The 16,939-nt window shown below is 32.7% G+C and overlaps 1 long non-coding RNA gene across 1 annotated transcript; it reads left to right on the top strand.

The window, feature by feature from the left end:
• Positions 1-9,346: 9,346 nt before the first annotated feature.
• On the top strand, positions 9,347-9,949 carry LOC145018765 (uncharacterized). Its single transcript, XR_013667154.1, has 2 exons — positions 9,347-9,480; positions 9,637-9,949. It is a non-coding gene; the product is annotated as an uncharacterized LOC145018765 (long non-coding RNA).
• The last annotated feature ends 6,990 nt before the right edge of the window (positions 9,950-16,939 follow it).

The following is a 16,939-nucleotide window of genomic DNA, read 5'->3' as shown; positions in this document are numbered from 1 at the left end:
ACCAAGAAATAACCTTCGGATCATAGACGGATGAAAAGAGAGGGCTGAGGCCCCGGAGGCCATGGTTCATGCATTTCAGCTTACAACGACGCCTGACATCGTCAGTGGTATGTATTCATTAATTTTTATTTCAAGTTCAATTTTGTACGCTTATGTTTGTATTCCTGATATGTACCTTCTTAGTGAACTCCTTGCCCGCTCATGTGCTTTTTAACTCGGGTGCGAGTTAATATTTTGTATCTCAGTCTTACATTAGGGATTTCAATATGACCCTTGGGGATTTATATTTCCCATTGTGAGTTTCCATCGCCAATGTACACATGGTCTCTGCTTCTAGCGTTTTCTACAATTTTACGTTGGAGATATTCGGGTGTCCCACCTAATTGGACTGATTCACATTCCCATGGGTGACATGTGCGTGATCGTGGGGATGGACCGGTTGCGTAAGTTTGGAGTTATGATTGATTGTGAAAGGCAAGTGGTGGTGGTTTGAACACCAAGTGGGTCAGAACTAACCATTTATGGTGAGGGTACCAAGGTTGATTCGGCGTTTTGTTCAGCTACCAGGGCTAGACAGTATCTCCAACATGAATGTTTGGTTTATTCAGCATACGTGGTTGACATTAAAGTTGAGCGGAAGGTTGTGCTTATAGATATGCCAGTGTTTAAGGAGTTTCCATATGTCTTCACAAAGGAATTACTCAGGTGGAGTTTAGGATCGATCTGATCCCTAGTGTAGCCCCAATTCCTAAGGAGCCATATAGCCTCACACCTCCTTAGATATGGGATTTTTCCTCTTAGCTCCAGGAGCTATTAAGCATGAAGTTTATCCGACCGAGTAGTTCACCCTGGGGAGCATCAATTTTGTTTGAGAAGAAGGATGATTATCATTGTATGTGTATAGATCATCGGGAGATGAACAAGTGAACGGTGAAGAAGAGTTACCCACTTCCTAGGATTAATGATCTATTTGATCAACTTCAGGGTGCATCTTAGTTCTCCAAGATTGATTTGAGGTCTGGTTACCCCCAGATGAGAGTTAGAGAGTAGGATGTTGAGAAGACAGCCTTCCTAACTCGATATGGTCATTATTATTTTGTGGTGATACCGTTTGGGCTCACCAATGCACCAACAACATTTATGGGTTTGATAAATCAGGTATACAGATTGATGCTTGCCCAATCGGTTATTAATTTCATTGATGATATTCCAATCTATTCTAAGACTAGGGAGCAGTATGGGGAGCATCTGAGAGAGTAACTTAGAGTGTTAAGGAAGGAGAAATTATATGTTATGTTCTCGAAGTGTGAAATTATGGTTGCAGGAGGTCCAGTTCTTTGGACACCTCATCAATCAGAAAGGGATATTGGTCGATCCAGTCAAGATTGAGGAATTTATGTAGTGGAAGATTCTAAAGTCCCCATCTGAGATTAGGAGTTTTATGGGGTTTACAAGTTTCTACAGGAGGTTCATCCAAGATTTCTCAAAGTTTTTTATCCCTCTTACTCGCTTAATGAAGAAGAGTATGGATTTCCATTGGGAGTTAAGCAACAGACTGCATTTGAGACTCTAAGGTGGAGGTGTAACATACCAAAATCCTAAGCTAAGAATGTAGAGACCGAGATAAGAGAGAAGGTTCTTGAGAAAGTTGACACGGGAGACAAGAGAAAGTTTGAAGTATTTTCAAAGCCTATCCCCAACAACAAGAGGTTTGGGGATATCAATGAGGCAAATTGGTATGAGAAGTGTAGGAAAATTCACCAATGAGGTGACTTGTTTCAACCGTGGAAAGATTGGTTACTACCTTATCAACTGCACCCAAAGCGTGTGTTACAAATATGGAGAACTAGGGCATCTCAGGAATGATTGCCCAAAGAAAAATGAAGTAGCAAGACCAAATATGGTGCCGAAGCCAAAGGGAAGAGCATTTTATATGATCGCTGACGAAGTAGATATTGTTGCAGGAGATCAAGAATAAGGAACTACGTATCTGAATTTCAAGATATAAATATCCATATATATACATATATATATATATATATATATATATGTATGTATATATATATATATATAGTATCATGTTGTGTTGCCTAATGTAAGAGGAATGGAGTATGGGATACTTTCAAAATTACTGTAATAGTTTTCAAGAAGTTACAAAATCTCTAATAATGTTATATTATTACCTATGTCAGTTGTTGTGTGATTTTTTCCGTATGATGACTTAGTGACTGCAAGGCAATTCTTGGGATGAGTATGAGTAGGTGTCAATGGTATTAGAGGCCTATACTACTAGAAGCACAAGACTCGCAATTGGATCAGTAAAGTCATAAGGTTATTAAGGCTCTCGTATTTGAGTTCATTTTGTCTGTATTCATCACTACCATTGTTTCAATCATAACTAAGAACATAAATGTCATTCCGACCCCAGTGGTTATAGAAAATCAAGTTTGAGTAAGTTAAATTTGCGAAGTAAGTTACTCGGTTCAGAGAATAATGTTCGGATTTGTATCCGACTTTAGTCAAATGATTGATGGAAAATATGATCAAAGCATTTAAAAATAAGTATTGTTGCTGTCAGTAGAGATGCTACCTACAATGATGTGGTTGACTCATAAAGACCGGAGTCTATCCATTGCATCATTTGATGGAAATGTCATTAGAGCGTGAAAATTCATTATGTTATGGTAGCTGACGTAAAAACCTTTTTACGGAGTGAGACTATTTGAGAAGGCACCGAAATCTCCGATGAAGATCGAATTTGTAACTCGAAGGTTAAGACTAAAAATACAACAGAGAATGAAGAACGGGTACAAGTTTGAGTACCACTAGCAGCTAAAAATTCCAAGAGTTTGATACTCGTTTGGAAGAACATAAGAGTTATGGTTATTACCCCGGATAGAAAGGTGGCTTGCGGGATTATCCAACTCTGTTTTGATGATGATTCGGGGAAGTAATAATCCTAAGGAGGAGATAATTGTAACACACGCAGATTTGGGATAGGCATTCAAGATATAAAAGATAATCTTAGCTAAAGATATAGTAGTCATAATGAATATAAGGAGTGCTTAAATCCGACTTCATATGAAGAAGTTATGTTTCTTCAAAGTTTCACGATTCAACCAAAACAACTATGCGCGAGAGATAGGTTGCTTATTAGCGTAAGTAATCTAAATAAAAGTCGTAGTAATCGTAAAATAAAACTCGTGGATATAGATAACATCCAAATCTGACTTTAGATGAGGAAGTTATGATTTTTTGAAGTTTCAATATAGTAGTGAGCGATATAGAAACCGAATTTAGATCGGTCGATTGTTAGGTAAAACAATCTAAACAATAGTTGCACATCTTGTGATTAGGTTTTCTTCGATATAAATATAGTCAAGAATGGAGGTCATATTAGAGAATTATGATTTTTATATGGACTTTAGAAGTTTAAGTAGGTTAAATATATAGATTTAAAAATAAAGTGAGAATTAACTGACAGATTCCAAATGAAAGTTGTTGTACTCATCGATATCTATGCATAGATATAAAAAACGTAAAAAAAAAAGAAGCTCATATGAGAAAATATGATTTTTGAAATAATTAAATCTCGAAGCGCGTTGCACGTGCGGCGATTCTAGAAGATGGGATGCAGACCACCAAAATTGAATCACGGGCAGCAGGGCATAAGAGAGACGTCACAGAAGTGTGCGCTGTGCCTCTGGTCTGCACACGACACCTCCTAGTATCCCCTATAAATATAAGACGAATTCAACTCATTTTCTCGCCCATTCAACCTCAAATCCTCTGGAAACCTTTCCACACCCCTAGCCCCAATACTCCCTAGTTCCCAACTACTTTAGTGAGGCTCTATAGCATCTAAGAGAACAAATAAATAGATCATTTGGTTTTGGAGTTCCATCCGCACAAATTTCCCGGTTTTTGCTAAAATTCCTGTAAGTTAAGTTACACTTACTATACTTCAAGTGTAACTTATATTTATATTCATGGTCATTATCATGAATCTATAAATAAGATTTATCAGTGATTCCTTTTATAATAATGATTGATTTACTTAATGGGTTGATGTCTAGGCTAGATGTATTGAGATGTTTAAAGTAGGATTTCCAAACAGTGTACTCTGTATACCAAACGGGCCCTACCTCCGACATGATCTTACATGGTTGCTCCTTATCAGCTATATATCTGTAGACATTGGGGTTATTGAGGAATCTAGACTATCATTAGTCACAAGGAATATAAGACTAAGACTTCATGATAATAATACCTAGGCCACATCAAAGGAAAAGCTAAAGTGTTAGGCGAAGTGTTGCTCAAATTCTAAGTCATCCACTTTTAACAAGTGAGTGCATAGTTACTTTCATCATACACATAGATATCAAGTGTTTAACTGCTTAGATGCTATTTGTGCCTATTATCTGTATTTACAATACTTGTACTCAATATGGCTTACTTGGTTAAAGTATAGTTTGATAAAGTATAAATCTATTTATTTTAGCATGCCTAAAGTATCTTGGGCATTGAAGGCTTATGGAAAGTAAAATACGAGGTGAGGTTGTAGTTAACATTGTACTCTTGTACTACTAAGGATTAGTCATCTAGGAAGATATAAAGGACGACCATAGACTATTCTAGACAGGTCTGGTAAAACATGGACATGCGTGTGACCTGTAAGTTTTTATAAGTCATACACATGAGGGTTTACAACCTATAAGTTTAATCAACAATACATGGGTAGGTCTTCAACTTGTAGATGTTGAATGGACCATACACAGACAGGTCTTCAACCTGAAGGGGATAGATGAACCACACATGGGTAGGTTTTCGACATGTAGATGTTAAATGGACCATACATGCATAGGTATGCTACCCGTAGGTGATTGATGAACCAAACATAGGCAGGCCTATGGCCTGTAGATGTTATAATCATGCAGATATGCTATTTTGCTTCATGGTTGCCTTATTGACATGCGTTGTTAAGGAATCCCCAAAGCAGTATCGTGTACTCAATAATTCTTTAGGATAGATCCCTTGAGATCATCGGTTTTGGATCAGGGAGTGAGAATAATGGAAATGGGTAATCGGATAATTTGTTTGATGCGAATTATATAATTAAAACAAATTAATTATAATATTGTGGGTTGAAAACTCTATGTGTTCACCAGGCTCCCAAGCCTAGACCATTTAGTTTCTTTGTATTACATGTAGCAGTATAAAGGTACATGGATAGTAATGTTTAGATCTGATGAGAGATTAGAGGAGGTGTAGGCCATGGTATAACATTATGTTGTAAGGTCTGTAATGACTAGTTTATGCTTATGTTTCTTGTATTAGTTATGATAGCCCAAGTTTTTAATAATCAGTGAAAAACATTGTTTCGGAAATACTTTTATGGGATAAATCTCACAATATAAAGTATACTCTATTTTAAAATAAGTATAAAGAAAAGGTCTTTTCGGATCGTAAAAATAGGGATGTTATACATATTTTTATAAAATTAACAATATTCTAAAACACTTGTCATCATTTCAAATGATAGGAGAATAAGTAAGAGGATATTTTATTTCTCTAACTTTAATAGGAATATACTTAACCCACCTGGTAGCAACATTACCACCATCCAACCATAACTCATGACTAAGTTGTTGAGCACTACTAAACGAAAACCCATTAAAAGCATCCAACACCCAAATCCATAGATGCTCCTCATCACTAAGGACGACCAATTGGCAAACATAAGAAGAGATTCAAACTACTCGGTCTCTACTCCACATCTAACCGGGCAACACCAAGACCACAACCACTGTCCTTTAACCCACCGATCTTTAACAAAACAATCCATACTCACCACCAAAACATAAAGTCTATCAAATCTATGCATCACATCCAATCCAATTATCTTACCAAAAATAAGTCGACCCATCATTATGAACCATTCTTTTAACAGAAAAATGAAAAAAAAAGACCCTTATCATTCAAAGATTTATAAGACTTCATAATCGCATCCTATATGCCTTGTATTCTCAGCTTAGACCCATCCAAAGTACCAAACTTGCCATGAGTGAACTTCACAGAGTATCACGATCAGTCAAAAATATTCATCTCTATTTTTGTAGCATAACAGAGTTAAATGCGAAAATACTTATAATACACAACTCCCTATTATCTATAGTAGCCAAAACCTTCTCCTATTTTATCTAACTTAGTTTTTCATTTTCCTCTCCTCCCGAAAAAATGAGCACTAACAGATTTGATTAAACAACACACTATATCTAGTGTTTTAAATAAAGACATATAATAAATGCCTAAGCAACCCAACACAAATTTACAAAGTGTTAATCAACCACCAATGGATAACATTTTCACCTTCCAATTTGCCAGCATCTTCTTAAATCGATCAGTCACTTTATCTTAACTATTTATCCATGACAACAACATACCGATAGGCAAACACAAATAATAAAAAGGAAGCTTAGTCGCTTCAAACCCAGTAAGGATCTCCAACTCCTGCACAACCTCTGAACTCTAATACCGAACATACTTGATTTTTGTAAATTAATCTTAAGACCAAACACAAAGTAAAAACAGTTCAACACAACAAGTAGGTTCCTAATACAATCTTTAGACCATTAACCCAAAAAATAACATCATCGACAAAAAAACAAATGAGATATAGATAACTTGTTTCAACAACCACTCCCTGTATTAGCACCACGAAAAGACCATGAGCAGCAGATCCTCAATAGCAACATATAGACCCTACATGGCTATAATGAATAAATGAGGATATAAAGGATCTCTTTATCTAATCCTGCGATGCAACTGAAATTTAACAGCAAGACTTCAATTAACCAAAACTGAGGATCGAGCAGAAAAACAGAAAAGCCTAAATCTAGAACATCAAACGTGCCGACCAAAACCCATAAAGCCAACAAGCTTAGAAGATAATATCATTGGAATATGAAACATCACATTTTTATATGTTGTTCGATACACTTTCATTGTGAAATACTATTGGACAGTGTTTACATATCACTTCCTTGATAGTCGCCACGGTATACCAAAAAATTGCCATTTCCCCTATGCACACGAATGGTTTTGTAAGTGGATTATATAATTTTGTGTCCTACTTCATAAACACCAAGCTATATTATCATCATACTCCATTAGGCTTACTTTTTAGGTTATTATTATCATTGGTTTTACTTTTTAAGTAATCATTACCATATAATTACTATTTTACTTACTTTTATTACTATTCATTATAACCTAATAGAAAAATAATATTTATTATATAATTACAATTTTATTATTAACCTTATTAATATTAATAACTTTAAATTTGTTTTTTTATTAAGATAAATAACAATAATAATATTATTTTTAGAATATTATGATATATATAATATTATAAAAAAATAAAATTCTAAATAAATTTTCATCAACGTTATATCATTTATAATATAAATAATATTATAAGAAAAATAAATTAGAAACAAGTCTTCATAATTTTTTTTAATTTTAAATATTACATAACAAAATTTCGAGACAAAAATAAACAACTAATCATCTATAGTCATAAAAGATCTTTCCGTAGGTCTAAGTCGCTTATAAAATTCAAGATGCGACTTATACATAGTTTGTCATTCCGGCAGTGTCTAGTGTTTCCGGTAGCGTCTAGTGGAACAACTGTTGACTCACTTTCATTAAGCAGACAGTCTGACAAAGCACTTAGTCAATCTTCTTGGCCCTCATCTATGAAATCTAGAGACTCAATTACAAGTTGATTTTGTCTCTCATCCATGACGGCAATATAAATGCTCCAATAAGGTAAGGTAAATGTTTAGGACAAGTTAAGAGAAAGAGAAAGAACTTACCTCAAATGCTCCAATAATGTATTTCCGGCAAGAAATGATGGCTCCGACGATAGGTATTTCGGTTCCTAAAGTATTTCCGGTGATATTTACCGGCGATATATAAAGTTTATAGTTTATCTTTTGTGATTTTTTTTTTGTAATATGAACAGTAAATTATAGGTGTAATATAAACTTAAACTTTATAGTTTTTTGTATTTTTGTTTGAAAATTTAAATTGATAGCTTTCTTGAAAATATAAACTTTAATATATGGAAAATTGGTAAATAAGAAAGAAGTCAGAGTCAAACAATAGATCAATAGTAATAGATTGGTGTGTAGCAGAGCTTAAATAAAATAATACTAAATTTTGGATTTTTTTAGATGATGATGATAATAATAATAATAATAATAATATTAAAAGATAACAATTAACTATAATTGTTTTAACTTTAGGCTTAAGTGAAAAATAATTAAAAAATAATTAGTAAAATCTGTAAATTGTGAACATACACTGATAAAAAAAAGTGAAATAAAAAAATAAAAAGAGAAGATAGGTTTTATGAAATAAACCTAGATTCAAAAAACCCAAATATCACTCCACTTGCATTAACAATAATTCAGGCCCAATTTCAAAAAAGAAAAAAACGGAAGCCCATCTTTAATAAAAGAAAAAAAAAAAAAAAAAAAAAAGGCGGAAGATGTGTGAGACGCCTCCAATCAAAATTAGTCAAAATTCATTTGAGTAATTAAAAAACTCTAAAAATGGATTGGTATGTAACTACACTATAGATAGATTGGTATGTGAATAAAAATTTTCTATAATTTTTTATTTGTCTAATCACTTCACTTCATATATGCTTTCATCAAATTGGTAATACCCAAAAACGTAATGATGTGGTAATCCTCCAATCAACCACTCCTATCAACCACTTTCACAATATAAACAATAACATGTTTTTCACTGTGCGCTATATATAAAAAAATACAAACATATTTTCGGTCTGAAACATGCATCTAGAATACTCGTACATTTCAAATAAGTGGTTCGGAATACATTTTTCAAGCCCTGAATGTATGCGTTTCAAATTCTAGACCACTCTTCTGCTAACCATTGCCAAATTCTGAATGACTATAACTACTCTTCGGACTAAGTAATCATTTTTCAAAAAATTTAAAAAAAAAATTGCTAATTTCTTTAAATACTTCATTCTAATGATTAGTTCAATCAATTATAAACATACATCATTAATAATTAAACGTATAAATTAATATCTAATAATAATGTAACATAAAAATGATTATTTTTTAAACTGGCACCACATAGAAGATCTCATGCATCCCAACAAATAATTAATTTGTTTTTATGTATTTGTCTCATATAAGTTTTTAGGTATACTTAGCGATATACTGAGACTTGTAGTCAACGCTTCACACATCTATTATATAAACCAAGCAGGCAAGCATAACATACTAACAATAGCTCAAAACACATTTTAGAAAATGAAGTCGAGTATTAATGGTCTTACTTTTTTCTTGGTTGTCCTATTTGCATTTATCCTCGTTTCTTCAGCAGGAAGAACGAATCAAACCACTGCTCAGCCCCGAACTAATAAAAAAAAAGGTATGATCAATCGCATACATAGATATACAGTTTGATATACGTATGTGTGTGTGTATATACACATAATTAAATATGTATTTACGTCCATGATACTCATTTACATGTATGTGTTTTTTATGCATGCATATTAATTTGTTTGTGCTGATTTATATGTAGGAGATGTTGCCGTTGAACCAGAGAGGGTAGTTCATACAGACAACGAGTGGGGTGGCTGCTGGATTTGCTGGAAAAAACACCACCGTCGTCGTCTTCTCCGCTAGAATCGTCAAGCATGCATGATGGCAATATGTATGCATGGTTGTGCTTCTAATAATATGAATAGCCAATGGACCGTTGGGTGTTCCGCTTGATTTTTCTTTTATGTAGTCAACTATAAAATGCTAGGAAGGAGGGTTTTTTTTAACCATTATGGCAATATGTATGGTTCTGCTTATAATAATATGAATAGTCAAATGTCTTTTAATCACAAGTTGCTGGTCAAACTAGATGTAATTACATAAGCTTCGTATAAATTGTAATTAAAGCCTATACAAATGGACATAATGCGCCAACCCAATCCAAATTGTTGGAGGATATGAGAGTAGGGTGACGGTGGAAATTTAATTTGGATTTCTAATGGATCGTGTATATTTACTTTCCGAGGTGATATTCTCATCTTATGTCTGGTTTATAGGATACTAAGTTTAGGATAATTAAAAATGACACTTATGTATCTAGGCATAAAAACAAAAAACCAAATCGCAGAGAGTTTTGTGTTTCATTTAGAAAAGAAGAGCTGAGAAAAGGATTTTGTATACTGTTAAAAGGAAGAGTCGTATATATAAATGACAATTAGGGTTTAATCTTCTAGGTTAGCTAGGACCCTGCAAGGGGGTGCATCCCCCTTGACCACTGCATTTCTGTTGTATTATCTTATAACTCGATCTTATATATACTATACATATACTCTGCATTCATCAAACTTATAATATAGATTACAAACGATAAGCTAATTAGCTTATATGTTAGTACTATATAACATGTTAATTCACACTAAAATCATCAACACAAATTAACAGGTTAGGTAGAAATTTGCTTATTTAATATTTAAAACGTATTAATATAGTCAACCCATTAAAGAGGTAAACTAAATTTCTAATTTAATAATATGGTTTATAATATGAATATATAGCCATTGTGAGTGGGAGTGTTCCCCTTGAATTATATTTTATGTAATCAACTATGAAATGCTACGAAGCATGTCTTTTTAATTAATTATTGTGGAATTCTTGTACCAGATGCTTCAAGTGTCGTCGAATGTTTTTAATAGTAATTTGCTTGTCAAACTAGATGTAATTACTTTAGCTTCTTATGAACTAAAAATGATCAATTCAATTCAATCTCACCTCAAATATATTGGGTTATGTCATCTAGTATATATATGTTCAAGTGTCAAATGCATATGCATGCCATGTCATCAAAACAACACTCCACCTTCCTAAGATGGTGGTCATGCATATATATATATATAGAGAGAGAGAGAGAGAGAGAGAGACCCTTTGATCTTTCTCAGTCAGACTCCATGAGCAGCTTCACTCCACATCATGACTACGCCAATTTGGGGTTTTCAAGCATCCAAGACATTGTCAACTCAACCGTAAGAACACTTTATGAACCGATCAATCCAACCCAACTCCATTTTTTCTCCCATAAATGAAGTAAATAGTGTTCATTTCCAACCCTATTCCATTTTCTACTCCATTTTTTACTTCAAAAAGTATATATTCCTAGAATATTTCATTTTTATAATTTATATATATTGTCAAATACACCCCTCTACTTATTAAACTCTATATTTATAATTAATTAATATAAATTAGTATATAACATGATATTATAAATATTAAATATTGCATTTAAATTATAATTAGTAGATAAAATAAACTAGAAATGTATAGAATAAAAATGAAAGAGACTAAAATTAGCAACCAAACTTCACCTCCATTTTTGGAGATATGAATAGTATTCCCCCATACTATTTATATCTCTAAAAATGGAGGTGAAAATGGGATAAGGTTGGAGAATAACGGGGGAAGAAATTGAGTTTAGGGCTGTCAAATCGGGCAGTCGTGTCATGTTTTTGATTGACACGACACGACAAGGTTTTGGATGACACGAACACGACACGACACGATGTCGTATTTTTTTTATTAACACGAAAACAAATCAATTAAAACACGACAACACGACACGACACCACAAATATAATATTACATAACTATTAGTGTATTTCATTCATACTTAAAGATATATAACACGTCATAAACGACAAACACGAAAAATACGACAATCATATGCTTAATCGTGTTAATTTTGTATCGATTTATGAACACGAACACAACACGACATGACATCGTGTTTTTTAATCTTGACACGAACACGAATTCGAATTTTGATTTCGTCCCGATTTCGTTTCGTTTCGTGTATTTTTGTCGTGTCGTGTCATAAATCGACACCCCTAAGTTTGGGGTGGATTGGAGATGCCTTAGATGGAAAATATTTTAACCTATTTAATTAAATGAACTAATATGATTAATTCGCTAACTCATTTAAATATATAGTTATTTATACATTATGTTTGATGTTATTTTAACAATCAAAAAATATAAAAATACAATCATATATTTGCTATAATTAATGACGTAAATTAAGGTTATTTATTTTAATCATCGTGAAAATTGAAATAAGATGACCAAAATGAAAGTTAAACCGATGTTTTTGACCTAAGAATTGTAGAATCTTAGTTGGTTTCTAATCTTACAAAGACCCGAGCTATGCAAGTTTGCAATATGCATGAAAGATTTAAATGTAATCATAGACGTGATCGAGGAAGATAAGTTTTTACTTTCTATCATAATAATCTGTGGGCAATCTCAACATCGTAGATGATCCGAACCAATGAGTTAGAATCCTATCCATGTTGACCAACGAACCATAACACTATCCATGGTGACCAACAAGAACCACAATACACAATTTGCCAACTTGATGATTTGGACATAACACACATATTACGAGAATACGAGACTAGATAAGACATGAGTTGATAGCAGGCAACCCAATAGGAGGGCAAGTTGCATGACGGCCCAGGCCTCGTAAAATTTTGGGGCCCCAATCTAGCTCTTTTTATATAATAATGTTTATGTTTAATACTTATGTAACTTTGTCTTAGTCCACTTGGTAAAGCTAGGGATGTTCGTTTGAATTGATCGGTTCGATTTGATCCGATCAAATAAATCCATATTGATTTCGATTTTTAGTATGTTGATATAAATAGTCCAAATTAAATTAAAATCTGATACGAATTAACCAACTTACAATTTTGTTAGATTAGTTTTTGTAATTATGGTTTCTAGAAGATAACTACACATATGACATATATATAAAAATTACTAAGACATCAATTTGAGCTTGGACATAAAAAGTTGAAGTAATCGAACATAAAACTGATCATCGAATAGTTCCACACCAAATGGGTATATAGAATTCATCATATGGACATAAAAACCTCGACAGAAAAAAAAATCAACAAATGGTCTATTTGGACTTAAAAAAGAAACTGAAGTTAGAATTCATCAAATGATAAGAATGTGAATTGCCAAATTGGGAATATGCATCTAAGGTTGAGAATATTTACATTTGATATTTTGTTGCTTTATGCCTTTATACATGGTTCTAAAAAGCGCGCCATGGCGTGCCTTAAGGTGTGCCATGATGCGAGGCGTGGTGTAGCCGTTACGAAAACGTCCAAGACGGGTTTGTCAAGCGTGACGCCCAAATAACGTGTCAAGGCGCGCCTTATCGCGTTATGGCGTGAGTATTTTTCAAGGCGCGGGTTTTTTCGTTTTTTTATTCTTTCGTTTTTTTGTTCGGCCTAAAATAAATGAGTTTTTGTTAACTTTTTTCTATTAGATATTAATATAACACTTCTAAAAACTTCATATATTTGATAAAATTCAATAATTATATGATTTATATCTTTTAATGTATATAATATAGTCACGCCTTGAAAAACGTCATGGCTCGCCAAAGCTTGTCATGGCTTAACTTTTACCTTGCCGCCAAGCCACGCCTTACGTTATTTAGAACCTTGCCTTTATATGATTTAAAAAAAACAAGTTTAAATCAACCAAACTCTATTAGTTACTATATAGTATTAAAGACATAACTTACAAATAATAAATATAAAAATTTATATTAAACATAAAAAACATTAATTAATAAATATTAAAATTTTATTCGGTTTTTTAAAACTATTCGTTTCTTTACTACGTATCCACAACCAATCCAAAATATGTTTTCGGTTTTGATTCAAATCAAAACAAAAGTTCGATTATCCAAACCAAATAGTTCAATCCAAAACATCCAATTGGACAATTCGGTTTTATCAGAATAACGAATAACTAAAAGTTCAATTATCCGAACCAAATAGTCTAATCCAAAACATCTTTTATTTTTTATTTTTTGTTTCTATCTAATTAATGATTATTTAAACATATTTGACGATGATATAGCATCCATGTGGAAATAACATGTCATTATTTTTATGCAGAATTGATGTCAATATCTAACAACTTTACATGTTAGTTTGTTTATTATATAATTTTATAAATTAGTCATTAAATTTTGTTTGTGGTAGTGTCAAATTTTACCAAATAAGGAAAGATTCTTATCACCCAACTTTCAGTTAGATAGAAACATGGAATCATGCAACCTATATTGTGTGATGTATGAGAACCTTTATCTTTGGGAAATTAAGACAAATTCCTTTTTCACATGTATATGTGAGTCAAGTGAAGGACTAAGGGATCGGGTAAATATGGTTGTGCACTAGTCAGGTCCACCAAAAAGAACGATAACACTATTCGTTATGATTTACTAAAACTTTAGTAAATATGGTTATACTTACAAGATTAAGTATAATTATGAATCATTGGAAAAGTTTCAATGTATAGCATATCGAATAAGAATAATCAATTAAGCAGAATAATAAAAGTTTCTCCAATCTGAATGGAAAAGAGAGTACTTTAGTAGCATGTTTTATGATAATCCTATTGATTATGGAACCATGTCACAATTGATCCTCTATGGAAACCTTAGTACATTTGTATGTCTAAGAAGAGAAATTGAGAATTGTTGAAATGGTTAAATCAAGAAGATGAATCATACTTCATTCCAAAATCAAGTCTTAGATTCATACTCCAAGATTGTAACTTGAGTGACATAATCTTAAGAAAGGTTTATAACACTTATCAAATGTAGAGTAAAATGTTTTATACTATTGTACGTTTGAAATTGGTAAGTTGATGTTTTGGATAAAACGAAGATCAAATAAGACAAATTGTCAGAAGTGTTGGTCTTGATAAGAAACCACACTAACTCTTGAATATTTGTTTGTCAAATAATGTTTCGTGACAAAGAATGACTTATATATCACGAGGTTAGTGGGAGTCTTAAGGATCTTGAAAAGCTTCAAGAACTAATCAAGAATAAACTTTTTATTAATCACTAACACATGACTTAAGGTTGGTGACCTATAGTGTTGACATATTCTTGTTTATGTGCCCATTCCAGTTAAAGTTGACTATGCATGTGAGTTCTATGAATACTTAATTGTTTGCATAAGGCAAAGCACCTTGATCAGCGAAAGTTCATTAATCAGTAAGGGTGAGCTGCTTAACAACTTTGAAGACATGGTAGGCCCTTGAGCTGCCAAATGGTAAGAAATTAAGATTGAATAAGTTCAGTCCATATGAGTTTGGATTTGTCACTAACCTTGTCTTGTGATTATGGTTATGAAAAACTCACATGGATAAGAACACATACATCGTAAAATCTTAGTGTCATAGGGTTTCTCTCCGGTTCATGAAAATGATTGTGAGGAAACGCTTTCACTAAGTAGATTTTAAAGAGTTAGAAATTGTGATATTTGCATTGTCAAATTCGATTATGATTACAGCATCCCTCTTCATAGTTCGAATTGTGAGAAATGGAAAAAGGTCTAAAAATTTGAGACTTATTGTTGTAAGTTCTAAAACTTGTTTAGACACACATGTGAGCTATCTAAGGAAAGGTGTATGAATTTGAGGAGCCTAGATAAAGTCTTGTCGAAGCGTCTTGTATAAAAAATCTAAACTTTGCTAAGAAAGTCAATAAGTATTGATTTCTAGAAGTCCAGCTTATTTCTGGGCACATGTCAAAGCTAGTTGGAGCATAAGTGTTATGTTAGTAAGATAATAATTATTATGCTAGTGGGAGCATAATTATTATGGTAAATGTTGCAAGTTAGCAATGTTCATTATAGAAAACAAAGGTTTCAATTCGCAAAGTTGCAGGGTTTGAAAAGTTGTTTTTCTATAATTAAGGGAGAGGAACTTATACTTCATTTCAATTCTAAAATTTTAGATTGTGTTTTTAATCAAATTTAGTCAAGGACATATATGAATGTTATGTTGAAAAGATTCAACATAAGGAAATTCTATATATGGAAATGTTATAGCAAGAGATTGGTAAAGTATCAGGTCTTTATGTAAGACATTATGAATCGTGACCCATTTGCTTTGGATATAGGATCGACTACGTGTGCTATAATATTCTCATGTTCTAATTTTCCAAATGCCTAGGGCATTAAGAGGGAAAAATGACTAGAACCGCATATGACTAAAGTTATTAAACAACTGTCAAGGATGATCTGAGGTTCGCTGAGGATTAGTTACTTAAGGACAATTGGAAGTATAGTAATGAATGGACCATATTGATATCATTTTGAATAGATAGGATTCTATTAAGAAGGGATAGTCAAATGGAAAATATGGAAATGTTTCCATAATGGGAGTTGGATATCAAGAATCTATGAATAAGTTAGAAACTTTTATGCAAGAAGGATGTTCGAAGGAATGTGCTTTGAATATGAGACTTCGTATCTATGGAATTGTGTTGTAACAATTTCCAATGGAAAGTTTTGTAATTGGCAAAGTCTTTGTGACTTGTGTACAAAGTCATTACAAAAGGGTCACTACATATAAGCTTAGAATCTAACAGATTACAGTAAGTGACAAGGACTTGGTATTCTCATACTTACGATAAGGATTTGGAATTGTGAAATGAGTGTCATTGGAAATGTTTACAATTGATCTATTTCACAAAGTAAGGACCATGGGTAAACATAGTATGCATGCTTGGAGCATGGGATAACTATTCTTTCAATTCAAGTGTAAAGTTGATATATTAAAACCTTATACAATGAATAATGTGTAATCAATATGGTGATTAAATAAAAGATGTTTTATTTATATTCAAAACTTTTGAGACCATATTGGATTAGATTATTCTTGTGTTTCACTTTTCATGTTTTGACTTCCCGAATAATAAGATTATTCAAACCATCCATAGTTGGTCATACTTTGGAAGTGGGTATTGA

This window comes from Lactuca saligna, chromosome 9, assembly GCF_052625555.1.
Source record: "Lactuca saligna cultivar CGN05327 chromosome 9, ASM5262555v1, whole genome shotgun sequence".
In the NCBI taxonomy this organism is placed as follows: domain Eukaryota; kingdom Viridiplantae; phylum Streptophyta; class Magnoliopsida; order Asterales; family Asteraceae; genus Lactuca; species Lactuca saligna.
The sequence above is the reverse complement of the archived record's forward strand: the minus strand, read 5'-3'. Positions and strand labels throughout refer to the sequence as shown.